The sequence below is a fragment of the Desmodus rotundus genome, chromosome 6 (assembly GCF_022682495.2).
Source record: "Desmodus rotundus isolate HL8 chromosome 6, HLdesRot8A.1, whole genome shotgun sequence".
In the NCBI taxonomy this organism is placed as follows: Eukaryota; Metazoa; Chordata; class Mammalia; order Chiroptera; family Phyllostomidae; genus Desmodus; species Desmodus rotundus.
In genome coordinates, this window is record NC_071392.1 from 92509522 (window position 1) to 92523462 (window position 13941).

At 53.9% G+C, this 13941-nt stretch overlaps 1 long non-coding RNA gene across 2 annotated transcripts; it reads left to right on the forward strand.

The window, feature by feature from the left end:
* The first annotated feature begins 1191 nt into the window (after window positions 1-1191).
* LOC123480202 (uncharacterized) lies at window positions 1192-13030 on the forward strand. 2 transcript variants are annotated; one of them, XR_006656110.2, is made up of 6 exons: window positions 1192-1354; window positions 1919-2229; window positions 3061-3227; window positions 3523-6894; window positions 7086-7667; window positions 10146-13030. It is a non-coding gene; the product is annotated as an uncharacterized lncRNA (long non-coding RNA). The 2 variants fall into 2 exon arrangements; XR_006656111.2 differs by lacking the exon at window positions 10146-13030 and adding an exon at window positions 9445-9629.
* Window positions 13031-13941: the final 911 nt, after the last annotated feature.

Sequence of the window (13941 nt, forward strand, 5' to 3'; positions counted from 1 at the left end):
CACTGTAAACTCGAAGATACAAGGGCAGCAAAAGGGAAAAGATACGCAGACTCGACCCGTGAGAGAGCTAAGCGCCTGTATTCGTATCGAAGGAAGAGCTTCCAGCTAAGGAATGGCACCGGAGACAAGGAGGTCGGTCCGTCTCATAGCGAGCAGGCGCTCCGTACCGCAGAAATATGTAATGTAGACACAGGACCCTCCAACGTACATGAATCAAAACCTGAGGGGGCGGATGGAAGAGATGGGCAAACAGTCGCCCCTGCGGAGCCAGTGCCTTCTCTGCACACTGCGCAGGTCGGGAAGAGAGAACCCCGGCAAGGACGGGGAGGACTCAGCACCGTCCAACGACTGACGTCTGTGAAACCTCCACTCAACAGGGGCAAAATCCTCAGCGTGCCACAGCAAAGTCCTCTTTCCAAACACCCAGGCAAGGTTCGCCACGTGCTGGGCCGCGACACACGTCCCGGGAAACTGAACGAGACTGTCGTTGTGAACAGCTTGCTCTCCGACACGAGAGAATTGGATTTTAAGTTAATAACGGAAAAAACATTCCAGTAAATCCTCCACTGTGTGAGAAGTATACATGACACGTACAGATAATCAACAGGTCAAAGGAGAAATCATCAGGAAAATAACTGGAAATGAAAACGCAACACATCAAAACTTGTGAGATGCAGCCACAGTCGTGCCCAGAGGGAAATTCATCACTAAAGGCTCGCATTAGAAGAGCAGGAAGTCTCTAGTCAACGATATGAAAGTCCATTGAGAAGGCCGTAAAAATAAGAAAACATTGAACCCAAAGTGAGAAGGGAGAGAGTGAATCAGGAATCAATGAAACAGAAAACCGACAAGTGGCAGCAGATAGAAATAAAGGAAACCAAAAGCAGGATCTTTGAAAATGTCAATAAAATATAAACCTTCAGCCAACCTTACACAATAATACACATACATCACTGCTGGGCGTAGAACATGGAAGACAGCTGGGCACTTCCTTGTTAAAACAAACACACACTCACCAGCAGGCCCATCAGGCCCACTTCTGGGCACCGGCCCAAGGAAAACGGAGAAGCGTGTCCACAGGAAACTTTCATGGGAGTGCTCCTAACATGTGAGCGGATCCGAAAGAGCTCGAACTGGAAGGGACCCAAAGTCCATCAACTGGTGAGCGGATAAACAAAACATCGTATATCCGTGCCACGCACCGTTACTCAGCAACAAAAATGAATCACCTCCCAGCACAGGCCGCTACGCGGGTGCATCTGCAGAACAGCAAGCTCTGTCTGAAAGGAGCCAGACGGGGAAGACGACGGACTGCGAGCTCCTGTCTGTCTGCCTGACATTCAGGGAAGGCAGGGTGAGGTGGTGGTGGGAGGCTGGGGCAGGGTAACTTATACTCTCATTAACACATATTTGGGGGGGGGAGAGAGGGAGGGAGGGAGGGAGGGGCCCACACAGCCTACTTCAAAGGCCCTCCTCCCTGGCCTCCCGTGGTCCTTACAACCCACTTGCCCCTTTTCACCTTCAATTGCCTCTTCCTAGTCCTACCTCCTACCGCTTCCAACCCCAAATCGTTTGCCCCTTCAATCAGGTTTCCTAACACCCCATTCCACCCTCTCCAGACATTCGATCTAGTAAGCTATGGAGACCCAGCTCATATCACCTGCTGTCTGGGCCATGTGTGACCCCCTCCCCCACCCTCCTTCTCACCTCCATCCCTGGGGTCCCCGAGCCAGAAGCAACGTTCTCCCCCGTTCTCCCCTCTGAGCCTCAAGGGCAGTCTGCACTTGCTCCACCCACTCTCCTGGCGTGCCATCGATGACGGCCATCTGTGGAAAAGCCTCCCAGGCCCCTCTCAAAGGGGCCGCGGTGCTAATTTCTGCAATGTTCCAAACTAGACCTATCACCCTGGTCTGCACAGGTTTGCATTTTGGCATCCGAATCCCGCTCCCCCGCCCCCGAAGCTCCTGCGGGCTGCTTGTGACCAACCACCCAGCTGACAACAGTTCGAGGCCTTTCCTCAGCACCCTCCCCGTGGCCACCAGCACCCTGATGGTCACTTCCATTCCTGACACACCTCCAGCAGCCATCGGCCTCCCCACCATCCCTTACCTCTGTCTCTGGGCCCTCCCTCCTCCCCACTCACAGCTGTGGACATCCCCAAGACTCGGCCCGCGGCTTGGCTTCCCGTACACTCGCACGGTTTCAGAGACACCTCCCAGAGGAAGGCGGGTAAGTCTAGGCCTCAAGTCCTTAAACTGTCTCCCGTGCCCCAGCCTCGCGTCCGAACGCACCCCCTGTCACGCCATACTGAGCACAACCAGAGCTCTGCCCTCCTCTGCCCCCCCCCCCCCCCCCCCCCCCGCCAAGCCAGCATCTTCACCTTCGGTCACCATTTCCACCAACAAGGCCATCTTTCCTATAGTCGCCCACGTCCAAAAACTGGATTTCGTAAACTTACATGTAGTGTGTACTTATCTCACCCCAAGTTCGAGGCCAACCTTAGTCATTTTTTGTATCTCAGCATAATTAAGACAGTCCTTTACACATAAGAGATCAACAAACATTTTGTAACTAAATGCCTCACCTTCTCTACAGCCAGTGACTCTGTGACATGTCCCTTTAAACTGTCTCCTATATTTACGGCATCCCTTCCCTCCCACCCCCACCGCCACCTCCACCACGGGCCTCACCCTTGAATTACAGCCGCAGAGCCTCGTAAACAGGCTGGGCCCCTGTTTAGAGACCCGCCTCCCGTTCGAACCATTAGTGCTGAATTCATATTTCACAGCGATCTTCTCAGCCTGAAAAGCCCTTTTCCTGTCATTTAGGATGCGGCCCCACTTGTTCACTCTGGACTAGGAGGTTTTTCCCAGGTAGCTTCGGAGTCTCCTCCTTACTCACCTCCTTTCCTGGAACATCCATCTGCCGCTCACTTAGCATCCAAGCCGCTCCCACCCGTCCACGTCCAGATCGATACCACCCTCCATTAGGGAGCCTCCCACCCTCTCCGAGTCCAGGGCATTTACAGTCTCTTCTCATTCGCACATTTTAATATTTCAGATGTGAGGATTTTCCACTTCTAACAAGATTAGAAACCACTCGAAGTGGAGGGGAGTGCCTTAATTGGCAGCCCTCGCCACTCCCGGCGTGGTGTTCGCAGGAAAGCAGGACGTCCTGCATCCTGTTATGAACCCGTCACCGGCCCCTGGTCCAGGCAACATCGATGGGTGAGTCTGAGGACACAGACCTACAGGAGCACCCCCCAAAACCCCCCTTCGCCGCTTCCGTGTAAATTCCACTTCAGTTTGGGCCCCAGGTGTCTCCCCACAGTTAATGTGTCTGTTCCCATGACAGGGGCTGCCCCGAAACACACTTCCCAGGAATTTTTTTGCTTGTTTATGAAATAATTTACGGGAGGAGGGAAACATGTGCCAAAAGGCTTGGGACAGAGAGTCTCAGCAAAACGGACGGTGATGTGGGTCCTTCAAACCACGCTTCTTAACAAGCCTGCGCTCCCCACAGAGCCACTGGGAACAGCGACGAGCACCAGGACACCGCACCACCACCTCCCGCGTCCCGGTAGAGGAAGAGCCTGCCCAGAGCACACAGCCGGCCAACAGCAGCCTGGGACGAGGACAGGCCCCACAGACATTTGGACCCTCGAGAGGAGCCCTGCGGGAACAGGGCACGAGTCCCTCACGGCCGGGAGGCGTCCCACCAGCCCCAGAGCCCGCGGTCAGCGTCTTGTCCTTCTGATGAACGGTGGGTGCTGTGTCCAGTGACAGGCCCCAGTCCGGCCCCAACCTCAGCTCCTTCGCCCCCAAGCTGTGTAACCTCCGGACATCACTCACTCTGTGCCTCGGTTTCCCTCTCAAAACTGGACTTCACAATAGCGCTGACCCCAACGGGGAGGCTGTGATTCCTATGAAGGCCCTGGAGCCGGGCTCGGCCACAATCAGCATCACCCCTGAGTGACCACAGGGCATCCTCCATCCACCATGGCGCCACTCGGCTGCCCCTGGCCCTGTGGCCACCTTCGTGAAGGTCCACGTCACCCTCCTGGATCAGTTACCGATGCCACCACCATCAAGGACACACTCCCCACTTGTCCCTGAGTCTGAACGAGACAGGCCCGACGTGACCTGTCCTGTTAGACTCTGGGGCCCAGGGAGGCGTGGGGGGCGGGTGAGAAAGGGGAAGGGGTCGGTTGCAGGACAGTCTTGGGGACAGGAGGTCCAGCAACGGGACCAGCGTTAACGACACTGTAGAGCCTTGCACAGTGCCAGGTGGGCCCTGGACGTGCTGGGGGACAACCTTGAAAAGTGGGTGACGGTCTAACCACCTTTCTGGACACCTGGAACCAACCCAAGATGACACTGAAGGTGCGCTGTGATTGAAAAAATTACTTTTCATTATCCTTTTAAAAGACTCAGATGCCCAGACCAGGAAAGGCCAGACGAGCAAGCAGAGCCCGGCGGAGAACACCAATTTATCAAGGCTTCTTTCTCCGCATCAGTGTGCTGTAAAGCAGTCACTCACGGTCAGAGCCACCAAACCCTGAGTCCCTCCTCCCATGTCTGAGTCCTTCATCATCACCACCTTTTGTTTATAACGTCACAGTTCACCCAGCCTTACCTCCAGGTGGACCATCGGCACCATGTCGTCAATGTACTGAGCATCTGGGTCACATGCCCTTCTTTTAAAAGTCCTCCCACTTATTTGCTTTTCTTCTGAACCTGCACCCACCCGCAGACACCAAAACCGAGACAGGCCGCTGTCTTCTCCAGCCTCTCAGAGTCTCGGTCCGCCTGGAAGGGCAGTGGCCGTGCACGTGGAAGGGGGCATCCACCCCACAGACAGAGGCTGTCGCCGCTCGCAGGGGCACGTCGGACGCTCTGAGGTCAGACCGTGTTGGCAGTGCAGTGCATTGGAAGGGACAGTGAGCAGCTCAGAGACTGGGGGTCACTTGTCCCTGCAGCGTCCCCCACTCCCCACTAGGCACCCCACCTCCTCTGCATCTGCGCTGAGGCAAGAGTGCCGGCAGGACGCGGCCTGTCCACGTGGCAATGGAAGGGTCCTCAGCCCTGACGAGAGACCAAGGGCCCGGAAACACGGAACTGGGAAAAGCCAGACACAGAAGGCCGCGCAGCACATGTCCCTGTTTCCACGGAGCACCCAGAACTGGCAAACCCCAGAGAGAGCACAGCCCGGCAGAGGTTCCTCTCGGGGCGACGCCCACACCTGGACCCCGATAGAGCCATGGTCACACGACAACCTGAACACACAAAACGCCACAGAATCGTGCCTTTCAGACGAGGTCTTTTATGTTATGTGAATTTCCCCTCAATTAAAAAAAACCCTGAAAGTAATGTCCCCATTTCACAGATGAGGAAAAGGCGGAGAGTGGGGTGCACCTCGGGTCCAGGGCAAGAGGCCCCTCCTGGCCACTCAGCTCCCAGCCTCCGAACCCCCAGACCTGGGGGGCGGGTAGGCGAGAGGAGGGCGGGGCTCAGCTCGTGGGGGACTCGCGCACCTGGCCAGGGAGCAGCAGCATCCACAGGGCGGAGGCATCTCGGGGCGTGGCCCTCTGACAGGGAGGTCTCACACTCAGTCTGCTCCCGTTAGCGATGTGGGGAAACGCGCCCACTCGAGTCTCCACCCTCCGCTGACCAATGTCCTCGTGCCCTCAGGTGAGGGCGTCTCTGTACGCTCACCTCATTCCGTGTCCATCTTCAGGGTGAGATTCGCCTCCTGGCTCCTCCTCCCCTCCTCATTTGTGCTCTGAATTATTTGAAATTTGTTCCATTATGTTAACACTTTTTTCAATCGTGGGCCTTCACAGGCCTATTAGTTTTCCAGGGTGGAGCAGAAGTATTTTTAGCCTCCTAATGCTATTGATTTAGTTACTTTTAATTTGATGGTCTGTACTTGACATTTTTTGACCTTAGCTCCAAAACCAAAGTCTTCATTATGTTCACCTTTAAAACAATCGCAGCGGAGCTCTCTGATGACTCACCAAACGGTGTCACTAAAGAAGAACCAGCTGTCAGACACAGAGCTATTAAATATCGAATAGGCTGTATTGGAGGAGAATGCAAAGACATGATGGCTAATTCGGTCCTATTTTTAGACAAAGTCATTCCTTTTGCACCCTAGTTAAAAACAAAAATGTCCACCTGATAGCAGAAATGTATCAGGAGTGTTTATTACCTGCCAAACGACGGGACTATAAATAACAGGCATCCCGCGCCCTCGTGCCGTTTCTGGACACCAGAAAATCATCCGTCGCAAAGTGGGGTTTCGTCCTCGGCGCTGTTAAGTCTCCGGTCCCTTCGAGACACCTCCTCCAGGACGAGGGACAAAGTCGGAAACTAAGCCCCCCGGCTCCTTCCTGGAGCATCTCCGCACCCAGGGGTGCCTCGGTTTGAACTCGCACCTCCCTGGCCCAGTAGCCCACAGTGCGCCTGGCCCTCTGGACGGAGCTAACTTTCAAAGAATCCAGCAACCACGAAGATTTAAGAACTTTTTTAGTCTCTCAAAATAAAGATGGGGCGGGGGGAGAAGTCCCCAAACAAATCCATTTACTTTAAAAAGATTTTCAAATAAAAATCTTTTTCAGGAAAAATAAACACTGCCACGGGCAAGAAACTATAAACGGAGAGAAATTAACAAACACGCAAACTCAGTACTTTAATAGAGAATCGTGCATCGGCCCTCGGGGATTTCTTAAGCCCTGGGAGAGTTTGCATAACTGGGATTGCCTAATTCCTACAGTGCGATCTGCAGGAAAGTGGAATCCCCCGATGTGGAAATTACTCCTTGCCTCAGTTGGCTCTTCTCCCCAAGCCCACCCCCCTTTGAGGAGGGGGTGGGGGGTCACGGCGTTAACGAAAGGTAAGTGGGAGAATGCCCTGCAGCTCCTGCAACCACGCGACCCAGGGTCAGGGCTCCCCGCTGCTACTTACGTGGACCCGTCTCTAAACTTTCAAGCCCTCACACTCGTTACCTCCCTTGACCTTCAGACGGCGGCCTTGAGGTTGGCACTGCCTCCCTTTAACGTCCGGTCCTCCGCCCATCCACTGCAGGAGACGCTGTGCCCGTCACGAGACACAGAGATGCTGGCCGTCCTTCCCTCGCAAGGGGAACGTCGGGTGTGCAAAGAACAGGTACAGAGTGACCCAGAAGGTGCACAGCCAGGAGAGGAGGTGAGGCTGTGATGGACGAGGGACGCCGATGGGCAAGGGCTCTTTCCAGGCCACTGTTAAACACAGAGGCAGAGCAGGCCGCAGACACGCGCGGCAGCACCACACAAGCGTGGTTTTAACTCCTGCTTGTCGTCACTCTGCGCACGAGCGCTGACCTTTACACACCTGGGCCCCTCGGGAAGCGTCCAGGAGCGGGAAGGTGATTCCTGGGGGCAGGGGCTGCCAGGACTGGGTCCCCCTCCCACCGGTCTGGCCGTTCTCCCCATCAACATGGCTGAACCGAGAGTCAGGCAAGCGTGGCACTTCCCAGACGAGCCCACCTCAGCGATAGGGAGGAAACGGCCTCAGCAAGACCAACACGGACGCTCCTGGGTCTCCCTCTCCCCGCCAGGATGCACTAAGTCAAATTAAAGCTGTGACCCAAGCCCTCGAACCCAAACTCCAGCGCCAGTGTAAGCAAAGGTGAGCAATTTCATTTTATTTCAATTGCCAGAAAACTCTCCCCACCTTTTACCTTCCCAGCTGCGGTGGAGATAAGATTGTCCAACTTTTATGACTTCACTACATAATGCCATGTACTTTCTATCGATCAGTCTACTTAGCAGACTTGTCCCACTTGGGCTTAATCATAAATGACTATAGGAATCTTATAAAACCCCTGGTAGTACCTGGTACCACATTCTGCACGTACTTGGGGCTTAATCACCTTGAGCAAGTTAGAAGGAAGAACAGAAAAACACCCAGAAAGGTGTAAATATGATCACAGAGAAGACAGGAAACACCTGCTCCCTCCACACAGGGGGGCGAAGAAAGGCCCCCACAGGAGACACGGGGGCCGGGGCCATCTCAGCACCTGAGCAGCGGGTGCTGACTCTGAGAGCCACCGTTGCGAGCACTGACGAAGTACAGTGGATAATGTGAATTCCCTAAACAGGTTGCTTGCGTTAAGGTAACCCAACACATGAGACAGAAAACATCTTAGCTCACGTGACAGATTAACTAAGATACATTTTCTTTGGAAAACGAATGTCCCTCCTTTCCTTATTGTGCTTCTCTGGGACATGTGAGTGCCTGCTGCCCACACCAGCTGCTCAATGCAGGTAGAGAACAGTCTGCGAGCGATGCTGTCCACAGAGCCCTCGTCACTCGTCACTCATACCAGACCCCTGACAGCTGGTCAGGGCGGGGGCGGGGCTAAGCCTGAACCCTGTCCAGGGTTCAAGTGGTGCCTTCAGGTGTCAGGGTTCCAAGTGCTGCCTTCAGGTGTAGTTCTAGACAAGGGAGCCAGCGCACGGGGGGTGGGGGTGGATAATGGATGGATGGATGGACGATGGATGGATGGATGATGGATGGATGGATGATGGATGGATGATGGATGGTGGATGGATGGATGGATGGATGATGGATGGTGGATGGATGGATGGTGGATGGATGGACGATGGATGGATGGATGGATGGATGGATGGATGATGGATGATGGATGGTGGATGGATGGATGGTGGATGGATGGACGATGGATGGATGATGAATGGATGGACGATGGATAGATGGATGATGGATGGATGGATGGTGGACAATGGATGGATGGATGATGGATAGATGGATGGATGGATGGTGGATGGATGGATGGTGGATGGATGGACGATGGATGGATGGATGATGGATGGATGGATGGTGGACAATGGATGGATGGATGGTGGATAGATGGATGGTGGATGGATGGACGATGGATGGATGATGGATGGATGGATGGTGGACAATGGATGGATGGATGGATGGTGGACGATGGATGAATGGATGGTGGGTGGATTGGTGGGTAGATGGATGGACAGACTGGTGGGTGGATGGGTGGACGAGGTAGCACCTCACAAAGAAAGTGGCTCTTGACCTGAGACACTGACTGGAACTTGGGCAGATGAAAAGCGAAGGGTGGGCAATCCTGCAGAAGAAATACCAAGAGGAAAACCACGGGCACAGAAATTACTCTGGCAAGTACCAGGGAAATAAGGGAAGTGATTCACCTCAGGAGCCTCGGACCACCGAACCCAAAATTCCAGGGAGGGATCCAAAGGGTTTGAGTGAAGCGTCCCCGTTTGCTCAGGCCGCCGCCACACAGCGCCACAGACCTGGTGGCTCGAACAACAGAACCCGGTGGTGTCTCTGCCCCGGAGGCCGGAAGGCTGAGCTCCAGGGAAGGGCAGGGCTGGCTGGTCCCAGGCATCCCTCCTTTCTTTGTCAGCGTGCCTCATCATCGTCACGTGGCGTTCTCCGAGCGCGTCCAGCTGTGTCCGAACGCCCCCTTGTCGTGTGGAAGCCAGTGGTATTGGGTTGGAGCCCACCCGATGGTCTCATCTCGATTTGACTTGGTCACACGTACAGTGACTCTACTTCCAAATCAGGTCAGGGGGCTAAATCTAGAACACACACACCTGGGGGGGGGACCATCCAACCCACAGCAGCGAGCTGTGTTTTGACCTTCAGAGACCCCTGTGCCATGGCCTCCTGCACAGGGAGAGACAGAGGTCTTACAGTCTCCCAAGGGTTCTTTTCAATTCGGCTTTATGAAGGCTGGGACGCCCCTGATTTCTTAGAGAGAACGGAAGAATTCAATGAGTCAAATACCTCAATTAAAAATTATTTGTGTGGCCCCCAGCTGGTGTGGCTCAGTGGATTGAGCACCAACCTGAAAACCAAAGGGTCGCCGGTTCGATTCCCAGACAGGGCACATGCCTGGGTTGCAGGCCAGGTCCCCAGTGGGGGGTATGCAAGAAACAACCATACACTGATGTTCCTCTCCCTCTCTTCTCCCTCCCTTCCCCTCTAAAAATAAATAAATAAAATCTTTTTAAAAATTAGTTTGGTGGCCTCCACTTTTATTAGAAAGAGGCAAGCTTCTGCTCAGCAAATTCATGTTATACGTTCATTTTTTTTTCCTTTTAGTATCTGGATTCACCGTAAGAACTAGCACTCACCCAGGACCGTCTGCCCGACCGTGATGTGAAAGCTCACAGACCCGTCTGGTGCAGCCGCTCAGCATCACGACTAGGGAGGCCCCTGTTCCCCTGAGCGACCCCTGGGGAGCAGAGGTTGGGCTCACTCAACCCCTTGGTGGCCGAGCACGGACTCTGTCCCCACAGGCCGCTGTCAGCCTTGACGGCACCCTCAGGGACAAAGCCACTCTGCTTTCAGAGTCGGGACCAGACAAGCAGCAAGCTTCTCACTCCCACGAGGAAGACTGACCTTTGTCCCAGGGGGCACATTCTCTGGGCCCCCCTTAGCAGGCTTCACAGCAACGTGCTTCCTGTCCCCCGACTCCAAGATCAGGCTTCCTGAGCCATGCCGGCCTCCTCCTCCTCACGAATCATTTTCATCTCCAATTGGCCCAGGTGGCCTGTGAAATTTGGAAGATGATTAAGTGAGCTTACTAGTTAAATGTTAACATTAAAAACTGTGTCTCCAGGTAAAGGAAGTTATAAATAACTGGATTCATTTCTTTTGTCCCCCTTGAAATTCTGATGCCTGAAAAGAAAATAAGCATCAGTGCAATTTCTGCCCATCGCTTCTGCATAAGGGCCACGCGTTGGGCTTCGCAAGAGGCTTTTCAACCCCCAGGCTAGGTTGACTGGTGCCATCTTTGTGGTCCCTGTCTCCTGTCCTTCCTGGAAGAGTGATAATTCCGTCTGTATCGTAACAGACGTATAATTCTATCTCATCATATGAAGTTATATTTAGCGGGCCTCACAGAACACCTACTTTTGCAAAATCTAAGCGACAGACAAAGGACGGTGTAACTCGACTTTCTGGACACACGGCCTGAAGTGAGACCGCACAGAACAGCCCCGAGGGGGAATGTGCAAGTGCGAGAAAATCAGAAAACAGACTGTCACAGAGACGGAGGAGAAAACGCAAACAGGAGCAGACTTTTCCAAGGGACTTCAGGACTTCCTAGTCCGATACTTTCTGACGTGTGATTTGTTAAACGCTGGTTCCGCGGAGGGGAAAAGGTATTAACAAATTAACCAGGTTTCTTTAACTCAGACACCTGAAGACACTGATTCTCCAAATGGGGGCCAAACGGACCTGACCAGAAGGCCCTTCCCCAGGGCGCACGTTCAGGCCTTCTGCTCGGAAGGGGACAGCGGGAAACCATCACCGAATGGAACCCCCTGCCCTGGGCCGAAGGAACAAGAAGTCGGGTGCCCATGTTTGTCCCAGGACCAGAACTTGGGCCTTCTCTTCCCTCCAGGCCCTCGTCATGCAGCCCTGCGGGGGCCTCTGCGCCGCTCTCCTCAGTTTCACCCCCAGCTCTGGGCGCAGCACAGGTATGAGTGGGCGCCATGTGTGGCCTCTTTCTGTCCAATCCAGCGCCACGAACATTTACTGAAATACGGAGACACCGTATGAATCACTCACCTGTAGGCAACAAAAATACCCCACATTTGCTGAGCGCTTGCTAGGCGTCCCGTGCCACACTGAATGTGTCTAAGACACAGGTACTATTATTGCCCCATTTTCCACATGAGAAGGTCGAGCCTTCAGACCAACCAGGGTCAGGAGCAAAGGGCCCGAGACTCAAAGCCAACCCCAAGCCTTTCAGCGAGGCATGTGCGTGAGACCATCCCCCGGGTTTAGGGCCCAGTCGACGCCGGTGATGCAGGGAGAGGAGAGACGCGAGATTAGACATCAGGAAGACGTGTTAAAACAAGAAGTGCCAGCAAGAGCTGGGGCGTGTTCGTTTCTGATTTACGTGAACTGCAGGCTGAGCTAATCATTAACAGACCTTGGTTTTGTCCTCGATCTTGCGTGTCTACCTGGCCAGGCGCCTCTTCCTCTGCAATGAAGCCAGGAGGAGGCAGTCCCCACAGACTGCCGTCCCCCACCTGAAATGCCTCTGGTTCTTCATCCAAGGTCAAAGGCTTCAAGGAAGTAAAGGGTGCAAAACATTTCCCAGAAGCATGGCACCCAGAGAAGCCAGGTGCCTTATGCCATAAATGTCATCATTAAAAAGCCTCTGTTTTCCTTTTAAGTGCTAAATTAATCAAAATTATGTAATTGGCATTCTTCCTCATTCTTCACTTATGATTCAGAAACGAAGGAGGTTCTCTCCATCATTGAGCAATAACGACAACCTGTGCATTTTTGAGAGCTTTCTGAGCCCGAGAAAAAGAGTGTGTGACATGACCCCTAGCCTGAGGGGGCAGGGGGTGGCCAACTGTTTAGTTGCAGAGATCAGAACCCCAGAAGGTTTAAAAAAAAAAAAAAAACAGAATTCAAGATGAGCCAGACCTCATGAGGCACATTTTTATGGCAAATATCGTGTTTCTGAGTGAGCCGCAGAAAGCGGGGTTAAGCGGGAGAGATGGCTGCAGGCTGGTGACAAGACAAGCCCTTCTGAAGGAAGCAGGCTTTGCGGAAGCTTTCCTCCACCCGCACGAAGGGGTGGAGGTGCTCGGATGGCCCCCCAGACCAGACGGCTCACCGAGGGCTCCGGTCCTCAGACCACACCCAGAGACCCTCTCCGCCAGGTGTGGCCTGCCCCCTTGCCTCCCACGGCTGTGCCCCGCCCATGCAGGGGACGGCTTACTGGGGGTGCCGTGGGCTTCCCAGCGTGACGATATGGCCATCTCTTAAATGCATTGGTATCTGTTGGACTGGCGATGCATGTGGAAACGTCCTTTTTCGCCTATTTTATTTTTCATTGAGTTTATTGGGGTGACACTGGCTAATGAAACCACGCAGGTTCCAAGTGCAGAACTCAATAAAACATCACCTGCACATGTCATCGTGCGCCCAACCCCCCAAAGTCAAGTTTCTTTCTGCCCCATTTGCCTGCCTCCTCCTCCCCCTACCCCTCTTCCCCTCTGGCCGGCACCACGCCGTTGCACATGCCTGTGTCAAATCTGACACGTATATGTTTTGCTGAATCCCTTCACCTTTTCACCCAGCCCCCCCATCCTCCTCCCTGACAGCTGTCAATCTGTTCTCTGTATCTGTGACTCCCTTTCTACTTGGTCTGTTCGATTATCTTGTTGATTGGATTCCACACAGGAGTGATACCAGAAAGTCGTACCTTTATTTTAAAATCTGAGAAATCTCATTTTCTCCTAAAAGTAATCCCTGAAGTTAAGATAGTGCTTTCGGTTTTCAAAGCGACTTGGTGCCTGTGGTTTCCTATGGCAGTACAACAGGAAATGTGGCCCCATCCACGCCACCGAGCAGGGAAACGGGGTTGGGGGGGCAAGGCCACAGTGCTCACACCAGAGTCCCAGTGACCCGCCACATGGGGGGCCGGCGGGTGAAAAGGGTATGGACCGAGTATCCGGGGATAATCGTTAATCTGGTGGTGATGGCATTGTGTCTACATAGCAAAATCTCCCTGTTTGGAAGGGACGTGAGCCGCGCTTTGGAGGACAAAGTGCCCTGATATGTGTGACGTCTGTGATTTACGACGACAGTGCAGCCACATGGTGATTGCTGCAGGCCTGCGTGTCCCTTAGCCTGCCGTCCTCTCCCACGCTGGAGATTTCTCAGGATACGTTGTGGAGAAATCAAACGAGGTCAGCCATCGATGGTGTTTGATCTGTGCTCACCCGGCAGGTACCGTCCCACTGGAGCAGCTAGAGCGGAGAGGCGCGTGGGGGGGCTCCCGTGTGACAGGCACACAGCCTGCGCGCTGAGGTCCCCGGCAGGAAGGGGCCGGGACTGCTCCAATGTGAGCTTCCACCTTGAAGGCAGC